This window comes from Canis lupus, chromosome 22 (assembly GCF_011100685.1).
Source record: "Canis lupus familiaris isolate Mischka breed German Shepherd chromosome 22, alternate assembly UU_Cfam_GSD_1.0, whole genome shotgun sequence".
In the NCBI taxonomy this organism is placed as follows: Eukaryota; Metazoa; Chordata; class Mammalia; order Carnivora; family Canidae; genus Canis; species Canis lupus.
The window spans coordinates 15,006,679-15,019,594 of NC_049243.1; the positions used below are offsets into that span (position 1 = coordinate 15,006,679).

At 35.8% G+C, this 12,916-nt stretch overlaps 1 long non-coding RNA gene across 1 annotated transcript in view; it reads left to right on the plus strand.

The window, feature by feature from the left end:
- LOC119865131 overlaps positions 1–12,916 on the plus strand; it is a 37,982-nt gene that overhangs the window by 17,786 nt on the left and 7,280 nt on the right. The gene's annotated exons all lie outside the window — the stretch shown is intronic.

Consider the following 12,916-nt stretch of genomic DNA (forward strand, 5'->3'; position numbering starts at 1 on the left):
TTGTAAGTATGGCATTTAATCTCTAACATTAAAACAGTTACAAATATCTTACTAGTGATACATACTTTGGTTATGGCCATAGATCATGTGTATAAGATTTCAGTCTTTTGAAAGATCCTGAAATTTATTTAGGCCCAAAAATATGAACTCTCTTTGTGAAAGTTCCTTTCATGCTAAGTATGTATATTATAAATATTAGGGATGTCATGTTCTATAAATATAGTTAAGACCAAGACAGCTGAAGGTTTGCTCACATCTATAGAATTATTGCCTTTTTGTCCCGTTGTATTACTAACAATTACTCTCTGTCATATTGGATGATGTATTTTGACCCATCTTCAAGTTCACTACTCCTCTATTCTGATGTCTCCAATTTACAAGTAGCATCAATCAGTAGATTTTCCATGATAAGTTCTGTTTTCCATTTTGTTCTTTTTTATAATTTTTATTTCTTTTCTAAAATCCCCCATCTGTTTTATCATTATGAGTACATTTTCCTTTAAGTCCTTGAACACATTTGTAAAATCTCCTTTAAAATCATTTATTGCTAATTCTAACATCTTTGTCATTTATAATGTTTGTATTCACTGTTTTGTTCTTGATTATGAGTGACATTCTCATCTCTTTTCATGTCCAGTGACATTTGACTATATATTAGATATTGTTATAATACATTGAAAAGATTATTATACTATAAAAATGTTTCTTTCCTATCAGTCAGTGAAACTGAATGTTCTCAAATTTTAAACTTTATTCTTGCCAGAGGCAGCAGCTGAAATGTTTGTCCATTTCTTTCAGCCTTTACACTGTTGTTTTTTTGCCAATAAGTTAGAGCATTCCTTGAATGTTTGAGTGGATGTAGGTGGAGGTTATGTACAGATTTTTGGAGAAGTTCTATGGACCCCTCATTTCCAGCATTTTTCCTCCTTACTTTTCATCTGTTCTAGGACCCTTAAAATCCCTCTAAAAGCCATTAAGACTGAAGATTTTGCTTCAGTTCTAGTCCCCATAAGATGTAAATCTATATAATTTAAAGCTTACACATGTACTTCCCTCATCTCAAGTCTCAGCACCCCTCCAACTGCTGCCAGTTTCAGTTACTCTCCAGTGCCTTCAAATATGTGTTGTTCTTATTTTATTCTGAGTTTCTAACTGTCAAACTTAGGATTCTTACATAAAAGTTAATATACTATTATTGGTATCAAATCTTGTCACTGATTAAATTTTAATTTATTAATTTAGTTGATAAGTATCTACTATGTTCCCAGTATGCTTCAGATATTGTCCTGGGCACTATAGATATAATGTAAGACTATAATTTACCTCTTTATATGAGAGGATTAGTAGTATAAATTAATTATTCTAATACAGTGTGATATGATAAATTCAGTTAGCATTATGGAAGCACAGAAAAGAGAACTTGTAGGCATATCTCTATCTCTCATCTTTCTCCAAGCCAATAACACATTTCTACTCGAGATAATTCTGTCATAAAATGTCATGAGTATTTATGCATTAATGACTATAGAGTCTGCTAGCATTGACTTGATCAAGATGGACTCTTGAAATTGTTTAAATACATAAATTTGAGAAGTTTGTGATGGAGGGGAGGTTTTGTTTTAGAGGGCTTATTAGCTAGTCATTTAATGCTGTATGTGGAGGTGATCATCATGGATGTTCCTTGTAACTATTTTAGAAAACATTGCTATTCATAAAAGTAAACAAAATGGGGACTCCTGGGTGGCTCAGCAGTTGAGTGTCTGCCTTCAGCTCAGAGTGTGGACCTGGGGTCCAGGATCAAGTCCCACATCAGGCTTCTTGCAGGGAACCTGCTTTTCCCTATGCCTATGTCTCTACCAATCTCTCTCTCTCTCTCAAGAATAAATAAATAAAATGCTTAAAAGAAGGTAAACAAATAGAAATTACTTAAATGCCCAACAAATATATACCCCTTAAAAAATATTTTAAAAATTTTAAGAGACTGTACTTACAACCTAGAGATTGAAAAGATCTTTCTATACCAAGAAATAAAATACATACATTATAAAAATATTTTTATGAAAAAATATATTAAGATTGATAGACCTATAACAGTTTAGAAAAGAATGCAATGCAGATAAGTAATAAATGACTATCTGTAATGCATAAATAAATGTTGCAAAAATGGTTATAAAAATTTAACAACTGGGAAGACACAAATGAAAAGTATATAAGTAGACAAATCACAGAAAAGCAAAGCCAAATGGCTGGTAAACATAGGAAAATATTACCAGGCTTGGGCTGCCTGGTTAGTTTAGTCAGTCAAATATCTGACTTGATTTTAGCTCAGGTCATCATCTTAGCTCTTGAGTTGGAGTTCAGTGTTGGGCTCCCTGCTCAGTGGGGAGCCTGCTTGAGATTCTCTCTCCCTCCCCTTCTGTACCTCTCTACCATCTCCTTCTCAAATAAATAAATAAATCTCTATAAAAAAATAAATTTAAAAAGAAGAAGAAAAGAGAGAGAAAAGAAAAAAAATATTCCCAGTCTTTATGGATATCAGAAAAAAAATATGAATTAAATGAAAAAAGACAAAGCCTAATGCTGAAAGGAATCAGAATGAAAGAAGTACTCTCATATACTGTTGTGGAAATTTTGGAAAGTAATCCTACATCTGCTAAAGTTCAAAGGTACATGCCCTTCATTCTAACAATCCAATCTCTAAGATTTGTCTTATAGAAATAAAAAGCACAAGGGGGAAAAAAAAGCACCAGTAGTCAAGGATAGTACACAAATGGGTTATTACAGTACAAGTTAAATTTTTTTTAATTAAAAGTAATTTGAGATTTTTTTTTCTGTAACTCTAAGCATTCCTTGTTGCCATCAGAGTCAGTGATTTAGTAACACTAGCCATGAAGCTCTAGATTCAAAGGCTTACTCAGCTAAGTCAGTACGTCAAGAAAACTCAACACATAAAGCAGATAACATCAATGACTTATTGTATAGATTAAAGCCATGTAGGAGGAAAAGAGCCAAGGCAGCAAACCTCCACCTATTCTACAATAACTTGGAGAGAGCTGTGAGGTGCTCTATTGAAATCCAATATCCAATCTGATCCCCCCTAAATTAGCTTAAACTGGTTTCTTCTGTATCTCTAGTGTCTTTAGTATATCTTAAACTCTTCTTAAGTAAGGGCTAAGTTTCCCTCCTCATTTAGGACCTATCACAGTGCTTGATGTTGTATGTGATAATAAACGTAGGTTGTTTTTTGAGCTGAGTAACTTTGTGGTACATGTTACTGTCTGAGATACTCAGCTTAAAAAGGTTTGGCACTTTTTAAAACTATGTAATAAAAATTGTCAATTTTAGCATGAGCTCTTCAGATACACTTAGGCATCTCAATATAGACAAATGTCTACAACTTCAGATCAACAGGAATAAAACATCATAAATCTTTGTGAAACTATACAAGAACATACTCAATAAAGTTCTGTGGGTTTTTTTTAATCACAAAAACATTTTTTTTCTTACTGTTGTCCAAACAGTCTAATTTTTTGGTATTTTGCCCCATCATTAGGTCAATGAAGAATAACAATATTTAAAAGATGCAGTCCTTTGGAAAGGCTTCACACAAAAAAAGCATTAAATAAAAAGGCTTTAGCCAAACATACTGACAAGATTATAATAGCTCTCATAATCTAACTTGCATTTACTCTGTAATTACCCAGGAAAAGGTGCAGAAGTATAATTCACTGATGTCGCAGAATAGCAAACAAAAAGATACATGATAAAAACTGTGAACTAGGAGATAAAATTAGTCACTGCTATTCTTGCTCTTTCTGATGCTACCAACACTATTGAAAGAAAAGGCAAAATGCCGTTCACAGCTTCATTCTTCAAATGCCCTTTCCAGTAATGCCTTTCCCCTACCTGCTCTGTGAAACAATTGTTCTTCTCTCACTAATAGGATAAGAAAACGTATGTGGATTCTTTGCAAACCATAGGCAGCCTTAGCACACATACCCAAACACAGAAAAAAAAATTTGAAATTTCAGTAGCACCATTGCAATACTTTGCAGTGCAAGACAAAACTTTGAGAAAAACAGAGAAAATTTAGATTAACTGCTGATCTTCTACTTTAGAATAATCGATGATTGCAAATTAAACCATCACTCATAAAAGTTCTTATTCTTTCCCAATTGTATTATCACATATTGAGTTTCAGTTAATCACTAATTCTGGAAACGATAAAGAAGTTTCAGTGAATAGCTTTTTGCTAGCTTTCCTACTTAAATAAACTGCATTCAAAAATTTTAATAAAAAATTCAATTTAATTTTCAAATATTTCAAACTTTCAGAAATGTAATATAAGTTACTAATTTGGACTCTGAATTTGTCGCTTTATTTATAAAATAAGAGAAACAATAATCCATCATAGGATTTTTATAAATAATGAATGAGATTCTGTATATAAAATATCTAACTCAGTTTTAAACCATAGTAATTAATCATCAAGTTTTGATTCCCCTTATAAAATAACTCAGGTAGTCTGTTTGCAATACTATAATGAATATGGCAATCAAAATAGTAGATTATAAAAATAGTATTACGAATACAAAACCTACACAGGTTGGACATAGAAATATTCATAAGAATAATTTCCTGAACCACTGAAACCTGGAAGTATGTAATATAAGTATACAAAGAGTAAGAATGAAATCCATATTGTTCTCCATGATCATTTATTTTAGGCTTGCACCCCAAGTAAACTTAAAAGGAAAAATAATGCTGATATTCTTATTGCACAAGGGCACTTAAAAGGGAAAATAATGCTAATATTCTTATTGCACAAGGGCAGAAGGCACAAGGGCAGAAAATAAAGGCAACTGGCTAAAACCCAAGCATTTAGATTAGAGCATTGATGATTTTTTACTAAATATACACTGCCAAGCTCTCTCTCTCTCTCTCTCTCTCTCTCTACATCAGAATATCTAATAATGGAAGGGGAAAAGAAGAAAGACAAAAAAAGTTACAGCTCTACGGATGACTGGATGGCTCAATTAAGTGTATGACTCTTGATCTCTGTGCAGATTATAATCTCCGGGTCATGAGATCCAGCCCAATATTGGGCTCCACACTGGGCATGGAACCTGCCCCCTCTGCTCCCTCCCCTCCCACCTCTCTCTGCTTGGTTTCTCTTTCTCTCTCTGAAAAAAATCAAAACAAAACAAAACAAAAAAGTTACAGCTTTTTGTTTTGTGTATAGAGATTCTCTAGTGTTCCAACAACAACAACAAAAAATCCAGATATGCTTGATAAAATTAACTAAACAATTAATGGGGCATCTTTATGGCATTTATAATATATCATATAATCATAACTTTTCTGAGATATATATTCATAGAAAAATATAATGAAAGCTATGAACTCTCTCAAAAAAGGCAAAAAAATCATATAGGTTCTGTGGAATTCATAGATCCCTTAAAGATTTTATTTACTTTTTCATGAGAGACACAGAGAGAGAGAGAGGCAGAGACACAAGCAGAGGGAGAAGCAGGCTCCATGCAAGGAGCCCAATGTGGGACTCCATCCCGGGTTTCCAGGATCAGGCCCTGGGCCAAAGGTGGCACTAAACCACTGAGCCACCCAGGCTGCCCTCATAGATCCTTTAAAATTCATCCAAAGACTCTTTCTTATTCTATGGTCCTTGGTTATGAGTTCTTGATGTATACAAAGTAGTTTAAATATTGATGTCATCACGGGAACAAAAGATTTATTTCCAATTCCCCTAATTCTCACATCTGAGGTCCCTGAAATACAGAATTTTATATCATTTTCCATTTTAAAAAATCACATCAATGCTCCAAATAAGAATCAAAAATTTCTAAATATTTTCTTGTTGACTGAATAAATGAATAAATTAATACATATATAATTCTTTTTTTCCTTTAAGTTTATTTAGTCTTTTAGTAACCTTTACACCCAATATAGGGCTCCAACTCATAACCCTGAGATTAAGAGTAGCATGCTCTTCTAACTGAGCCAGCCAGATTCCCCACATAATTCTATTTTTATTATTTCAAGGTTCAAGTAATTGTCTTATTCTATGGATTATAACAAAAACTTAAAATTACTATCGACATCAGCACTTTAAAAGGAATAGCAATGGGACATTGTGACTTTTATCAAATGTGTTTTTTGTGACATTTGAGTGAATACATAAGAGACAACCAAACACTTCCTGCAGATAGTGATACAAGGACGTGACATTTCTTATAGACAGTGGTAGTGTGAGCATAATGTGACATAAACAGAGGAATAACATTTGATTTTCACAGTACAAGAGAATGAGTCCAGGCTAAAACCAACTAAAAGCATTTTCCTAGCTTTGCTTGGTATGATACTCAACAATTCTTTAGTGGAAAGGAATTAGAAGTCTGTACCAGAACCCCACCGTATACACAGACATATAAACACAGATATAAGTACTAACACAGACCTACACATATACTTGCTCACATACACACACATTCATTTACATGATTATGCCAAAGCCTATTAAAAGCTATTCTTTCATTTCTCCTGGGAATTATTTGTAAAAGAGAAAACTACCTGGAGGATGTAAGAAGAGCTACAAGATAAATGCATCTTGGAGGAAAAGAGGGCACTAAGATAAACCTGTGAAAGAAAAATAAATAAAGTGCAAGGGAAAACTGGGCCTATATGCACACTTCTATGCTTACCAAAAAAGATAGACCTATGTCTACAGGGAATGATAGCATCTGGATAGGGAGGTTATGTAAGCAATGCTGATAACACTGTACACTGACAAAGGGCTTATAAGATACCTGTCTGGAATATGCAAGTATTTAAATAAATGTTATCCAAAGTTCTTTGTATCTTAAGCATCCAAACTACAGTTTGTTTCTGAATACAAAGGCTCCCAAAGGATACTCCTAACAGGCGAGTCCCATGACAGAAGCTAATACTTCCATGAAAAAAAGTTCGAGATAGGTACCTGGGTGAAAGTAGGTTGAGTATCCCACTCCTCCTGGTTTTGCTCAGGTCATGATCTCATAGTCATGAGACTGAGCCCTACATCAGGCTCCACACTCAGCATGGAGTCCGTTTGAGATTCTCTCTCCCTTGCTCTCTGCCTTTCCCACTTGTGCTCACTTTCTCTCTCTGAAATAAATAAATAAATCTTTTTTTTAAAAAAAAGACAAGATGGCTTGAGACATTCTGTTGTGGAACTAGAAACAAAACAGAACAACATAGGCTTTTAGTATGCACAAGAAAAAAATAAATTATATCCCATCAATATGAAAGAGGAAGACCTTGAAAAGTGTCTAGCAGATGAGGAATACTAAATGCAAAATGTATGCAATTTACCATTTATTTATATTCTTTAAGTAAAATATTTTTATAAAATAAAAATCATTTTATACATTATTATCCTCTTGGCCCTAAACTTCCCATATAGTTCTAAGTTCTTTGATCCCCAATTTGACTATCACCAGTACTTGGAGTAGAGGCTAGGGAAAGGATTGTTTTTAACAATTAATTAATTGGTCTGGGTCAATATCATCTGGCTATTTATTTCAAGATTCTGGAGCTTAAGATGGAAATTATATATTTCCAATGCATATATTCAATGCATTGATCGGCTCTCTAGTTCAAGCAGAAAAGGAATGAAAGTCCATGGAGGAGAGGGTATACAAGCTCTCAAGAGGTCAAAAATTGGAAGCTACAGGTAAGCCACACTGCAGAACTGCTGGCAGGTATGTTTCCAAGGCCCTTTGGCAAAAGGATCACATCATGTTTCATAGCCACTGAAACCAGATCATGACCCCTGTACAACCATCAGCCTGCTGTACCTAAAACTTGACACCTCCTCAACTTTGCTTACAGACAGCAGCAATGCAGATTCCATATTGCATTTCTTGATGCTCAGGTGAGCCTGAACTCAGTTGTGCATGATGCATTGACTCTCCATAATAACCCCTGTTCCCAGCTGTGAATCTGGGTAGATGAAGACTGTCTTCTGATGTAGGGAATTAACAAAACAGAGAGTGCCAAAACATGACAGATACCCCCTGAGCTCACTTAACAGGACACTACTCACAAGCCTTAGTTCTGCTCAGGTTCTCTACAAGGTATTTTGTAGGACCAAACATAAGCCACACTAGAAAGAAGAAATCCTTACTGGTGTGACTTAACTCTTTTCTTAGCAGCATCTTCATTACCTGCTGTGACAAAGGCTCTTTCCCTCTGTGTTGAAACACACTTATTTCTCCCTCTACAATTAATCAACAAATAAATTAGTAAATAATTCTTCATTTGACTAATCTTCTACTCCAAGCTACCTTTCTGTTATTTTCTGCATCTCCTTCACCAATTGTATTTGTTTTTTCATTCTACTGTGTTTTTTTCATGTTCCCCTTTCTAAGAGTTCCTTGGCTCCTGCCCCCATGATCTCATAGTAGCTGCATTCCTGAAAATCACAAATGACCAGTTCCTCATCAAGTCTTGTGGTATTTGGGGCCCACATTCCCCTTGATTCCTCTGAAGTACATGGCATCATAATTATCTTCTGAGGCTCCTCTTGTATTCCTTTTCCTGAACTCTTCCTATTTTCCCCACTTGATCTCTGCCATTTACTTTGTATCCTTTATTATTTCATCTCTGGTGGCAGCTGCTAAAACTCAGTGGTCAAGCCTCTCTTTCCTCTTTATTATCTTCCTGAATGAGATCACTGTTTCACATTCATTTATTTGTCTACTCCCTCATTTATTCAACATATACTAATTGGCTGCCTGCTGGATCAGAGGCATTCTGCTAGGCCTGATGATAAAAAGGTGAATAAGATGCAGGCTCTGCCCTTCAGTCTTTTAGGAAAATCACTTGACAGAGATACGTGTTATAAAACAGAGTGGAAACTATATGGATATAACTATGAGCAGTTTGGGAATTATCTAGGAGATGGGTGAAGGGAATGTAGCCCAAAATAAGAGTGGACACCCTGGAAAAAAAAAAAAGACAATCACTTTCATAAGGATGTTTTGCACCAGTGCATCTCCATTTCTGCCATTATGCAATTGGCTCTACCTTTCTGCCTTCCACTGTACACCCGTCCCTCAGTGTCTTTGAAGAAATGATGTTTAAAACCAAACTTTTCTGGGCACCTGGGTGTCTCAGCTGATTAGGCATCAGACTCTTGATTCTAGCTCACGTCATATCTCTGATTCAGGTCCTAAGATCTGCTTGCCTCAGTGTGGGGAAAATCCATGCTCAGCGGGGAGTCTGCTACTCTCCTTCTGCCCCTCCCCGCTGCTCACATTCACATGTGTGTAGGCTCTCTCTTTTGAATAAATAAATAAATCATTAAGAAAAAACTGTTCATAGCCACTCCTATATTTATCACCCACCGCCCCAGTTTTGTAAGTTATGGTGGTAGCATCAATGTTTATTTGTCCAGAGTAGCTCTAAACCTGAATCATTGTGGACTTTTTTCTCTGCCTCCCTCTTGATATCCACTCTTTAATCAAATTCTGCTGATTGATTTTTAAAAAAAAATAAGCAGTAGGACCAGGTAATAGTTAACAGCATAGGCTGAGTTAAAAAAAAAAAAAAAGTCACAAGTGCACAGCCATAGGTAGAATATTTTTGTGTCTCAGCTTCCTCTTCTTTAAAATGGGGATAATGGTTCTTACATCACAGGGTTGTAAAATTAAATGAGGTGATTTCTGGGAACATATCAAGCATTAATCATATGTCATCTACTGTTACTCATAATTTCTGTGTTGTTTATTTTTACTTTTTCATTCCTACTATCTTAACCCTGGCTTTAAATTTAAAGTACTCACATATGCATAATCATATCATTGAATGAATTGAGCTCAATAGGGTAAGCTCACAAAGTCACTTGATTATTTTTTCCCACTGTAATAATCATAAGCCCAAGCTCTTATTTAATTTGAAACCTTTCCTACCGCTAATTTGATAGCCTTCAAAACTGTAAACCTATGGAATGAAAAGGTGAAGTATGGTGGACATATGGTGTATGTTTCAATGTCAGCTCTTCCCTTCACCCTTAAATTGTTATTGTCATCCCTTCAAGGGTTAGACGTAAGGGAAGAAAGAATTAGGAGTTACTGGGTAGTGGTATAATGCTTGATTCCTCTGGCTTGAAAGAGGTCATTCAAAACTGACACTACATCTCTGGGGTTTTTTAGCTTTTCTGCAGTGCCTTTGATGTAAACAGCTAGCTCCTCTGGGAATCATTCCAACTCCCTCCTTCAGTTTTTAGGCATCAGGCACTAGTGCTCTTGTGCCCAGTCACCTCCTCCTTCTTACCCAGGCTTTAGGCAATCTCAAGTCAATGCCCTTCCACAGGTCTTCATGGCTCAGGAGGAACTCCTGCATCTTTTCCCCACACCACTATTATGGGATCAATTCCAACACACATTGGATCAACCTCTCTCTCCTGTATTCTATTTCCCTCCTCCTTCCCCATTTCTTTCAAGACTCTACTATCTTAGGTTGATTGCCACAATTTCTCATCTTAAGATTTCTCAGCTATGTGCAAAAACATTCCTTTGTATCCCTCAAACCCCAAATGGGAAGTATTAAGCTCTTCAAAATATCCCTGTGAAGCTTTTCGTGTGGATTTACGGTAAATGGAAACAATTTAAAGACAAAAATCTTCCAAGGCCTAAAGACCCATCCAAAGGAATCCTATGCATTAGCTCCATTGCCCTCCTGACCAGTCCCTAGTCCTATTCTATCCATCCCTGAGAGAGGTGATGAGCCTCACAAGGCAGCTTGGCAAGAGCTCCTCGACAACAGCTACAAACAAGTCTTGCGGTCACTAGGGACCCATTATTCTCAGTCTTAGGACCTTATGCCAAAAGTGAGACAGAAAGGACTCCTTTTTAATATCCCATTATACCTGCATTAGTATATACTTCATGAAACTCATCTGTCTGTAATCCACCTCCCCCCCATCAATCAGCCAGGTCTCCCTCAAGCAGTGCTTTTATAAAGCTCCCCGCTTAAAAACTCCCAGTGAGTCTCCCTACCCAGGGAGGAATTCTCTACTTCTATTTGGTCTACAAACTTCTCATGCTTGGCTCATCTTTAGCACTTAAAAATAGGAGCCTTTCCCAAGTGGCTCTTGAATCATTACCATTACTTTTTAATAACTAAGAGAGAACAATCTATTAACAATTAATTAGAGTAAATGAAAGGGGACTCTCCCTGTGTAGATGAAAGCAAACTGTTCGTGTTTAGGGAAGACTTGCTAAAGCACTTCAAACTGTAAGATAGGCAATCAAAAAGCGGTGGAAATATTTCTGTCAAACTGTGACCAGAAATGATTAAGAACTTTTCTCCAGATTGAAAGTGCAAATAAGGGGCAGAAATCAGCCTTGAATAAATTAATACATATGTATTAATGTATGTATGTATGTATATGTGTGTGTGTGTATAGAGAGGGACATATATATTCTTACTCATAAAAAGAAAAGATCTATTGTAGCATGTCTACAGATTAGAAAACTGGTATAATAAATAATTTAGCCCACTTGCTCATTTTACTTTTTTAAAGGTTTTATTTATTTATTCATGAGAGACACAGAGGGGCAGAGACACAGGCAGAGGGAGAAGCAGGCTCCATGCAGGGAGCCCGACGTGGGACTCGATCCTGGGTCTCCAGGATCATACCCTGGGCTGAAGGCAGCGCTAAACCACTGAGCCACCTGGGCTGCCCCTACTTTCTCATTTTATTTTTTTTTAATTTTTTAAAAATTTTTTATTTTTTTATTTGTGATAGTCACAGAGAGAGAGAGAGAGAGAGAGAGAGAGAGAGGCAGAGACACAGGCAGAGGGAGAAGCAGGCTCCATGCACCGGGATCCTGACGTGGGATTCGATTCCGGGTCTCCAGGATCGCGCCCTGGGCCAAAGGCAGGTGCTAAACCGCTGCGCCACCCAGGGATCCCTACTTTCTCATTTTAAAAGAATATTGTCATTTATTTTTCTTCCAGACACCGATTATTTACACTTAATGGAAAGCATGATACAAATGATGTATTTTGAATACAGTCTATACAGAGAATGTTTTACTAATAAGGAATAATATGTTAAAGTGTTTAAGAACTAAAGAATTAAGAACAATTTTAATCAATTAATAGATTTCAAATTAGGTAAAACAGAGTGGCTCAAGACTTTTAATTCAATCCATGGCCTTCTAAATTACCTGATGGGAGGAGATTGACAGAAGGGAAAAACAGAGAAAGAGAGAAAGAGAAAAAAAGTGTCCTATATGCTCAATTCCAATAAAACCTAAAAATGCAAAAGACTGAAGTTAGCTAGAAACAGATGAATTGTGATTCTTATTTTTGATGAGTCATAATATTCAAGAGAAAGGGTGTCTGAATATAGAATGAGGTTGTTCTAATTTCTTGATATTATCCTAGAGGCCTTTTAATATATTACTTATATCTTTTTTTTCCACTTGAAGAAAGAAATGATCTGACCTCTAAGAGGCACATTTTCAATAAATTCCATAAAACAGCAGGAGAGAATGCAGATTGAAAATGCAGTTCCAGCATCTTGCACTTTAAAAAGCTTTTAAAGCCTGTCTCATGCATTTATCTTTTAACAAAGATGAATGCACAAGACACCTCGTGTTCTACCCTGCTTGGTAAGCCAGTGATAATGTTAAATCAATGGCACAATGATCAAAAATGAGAATGGGATCAATATTCTGATCAATTGAATTGCCTTAGATATTAAAAAGTAATTATTCCAGAACAAGTCTGCATTGGCAAAAATAAGAGTATGTCTGCCTTGTCTAATAACTTTCACTTTAAATATTGACAAACTCGGTTCACAAATAAAATAACAAATTTTGGGGAATTGTATTGAGCACAAAGTTAG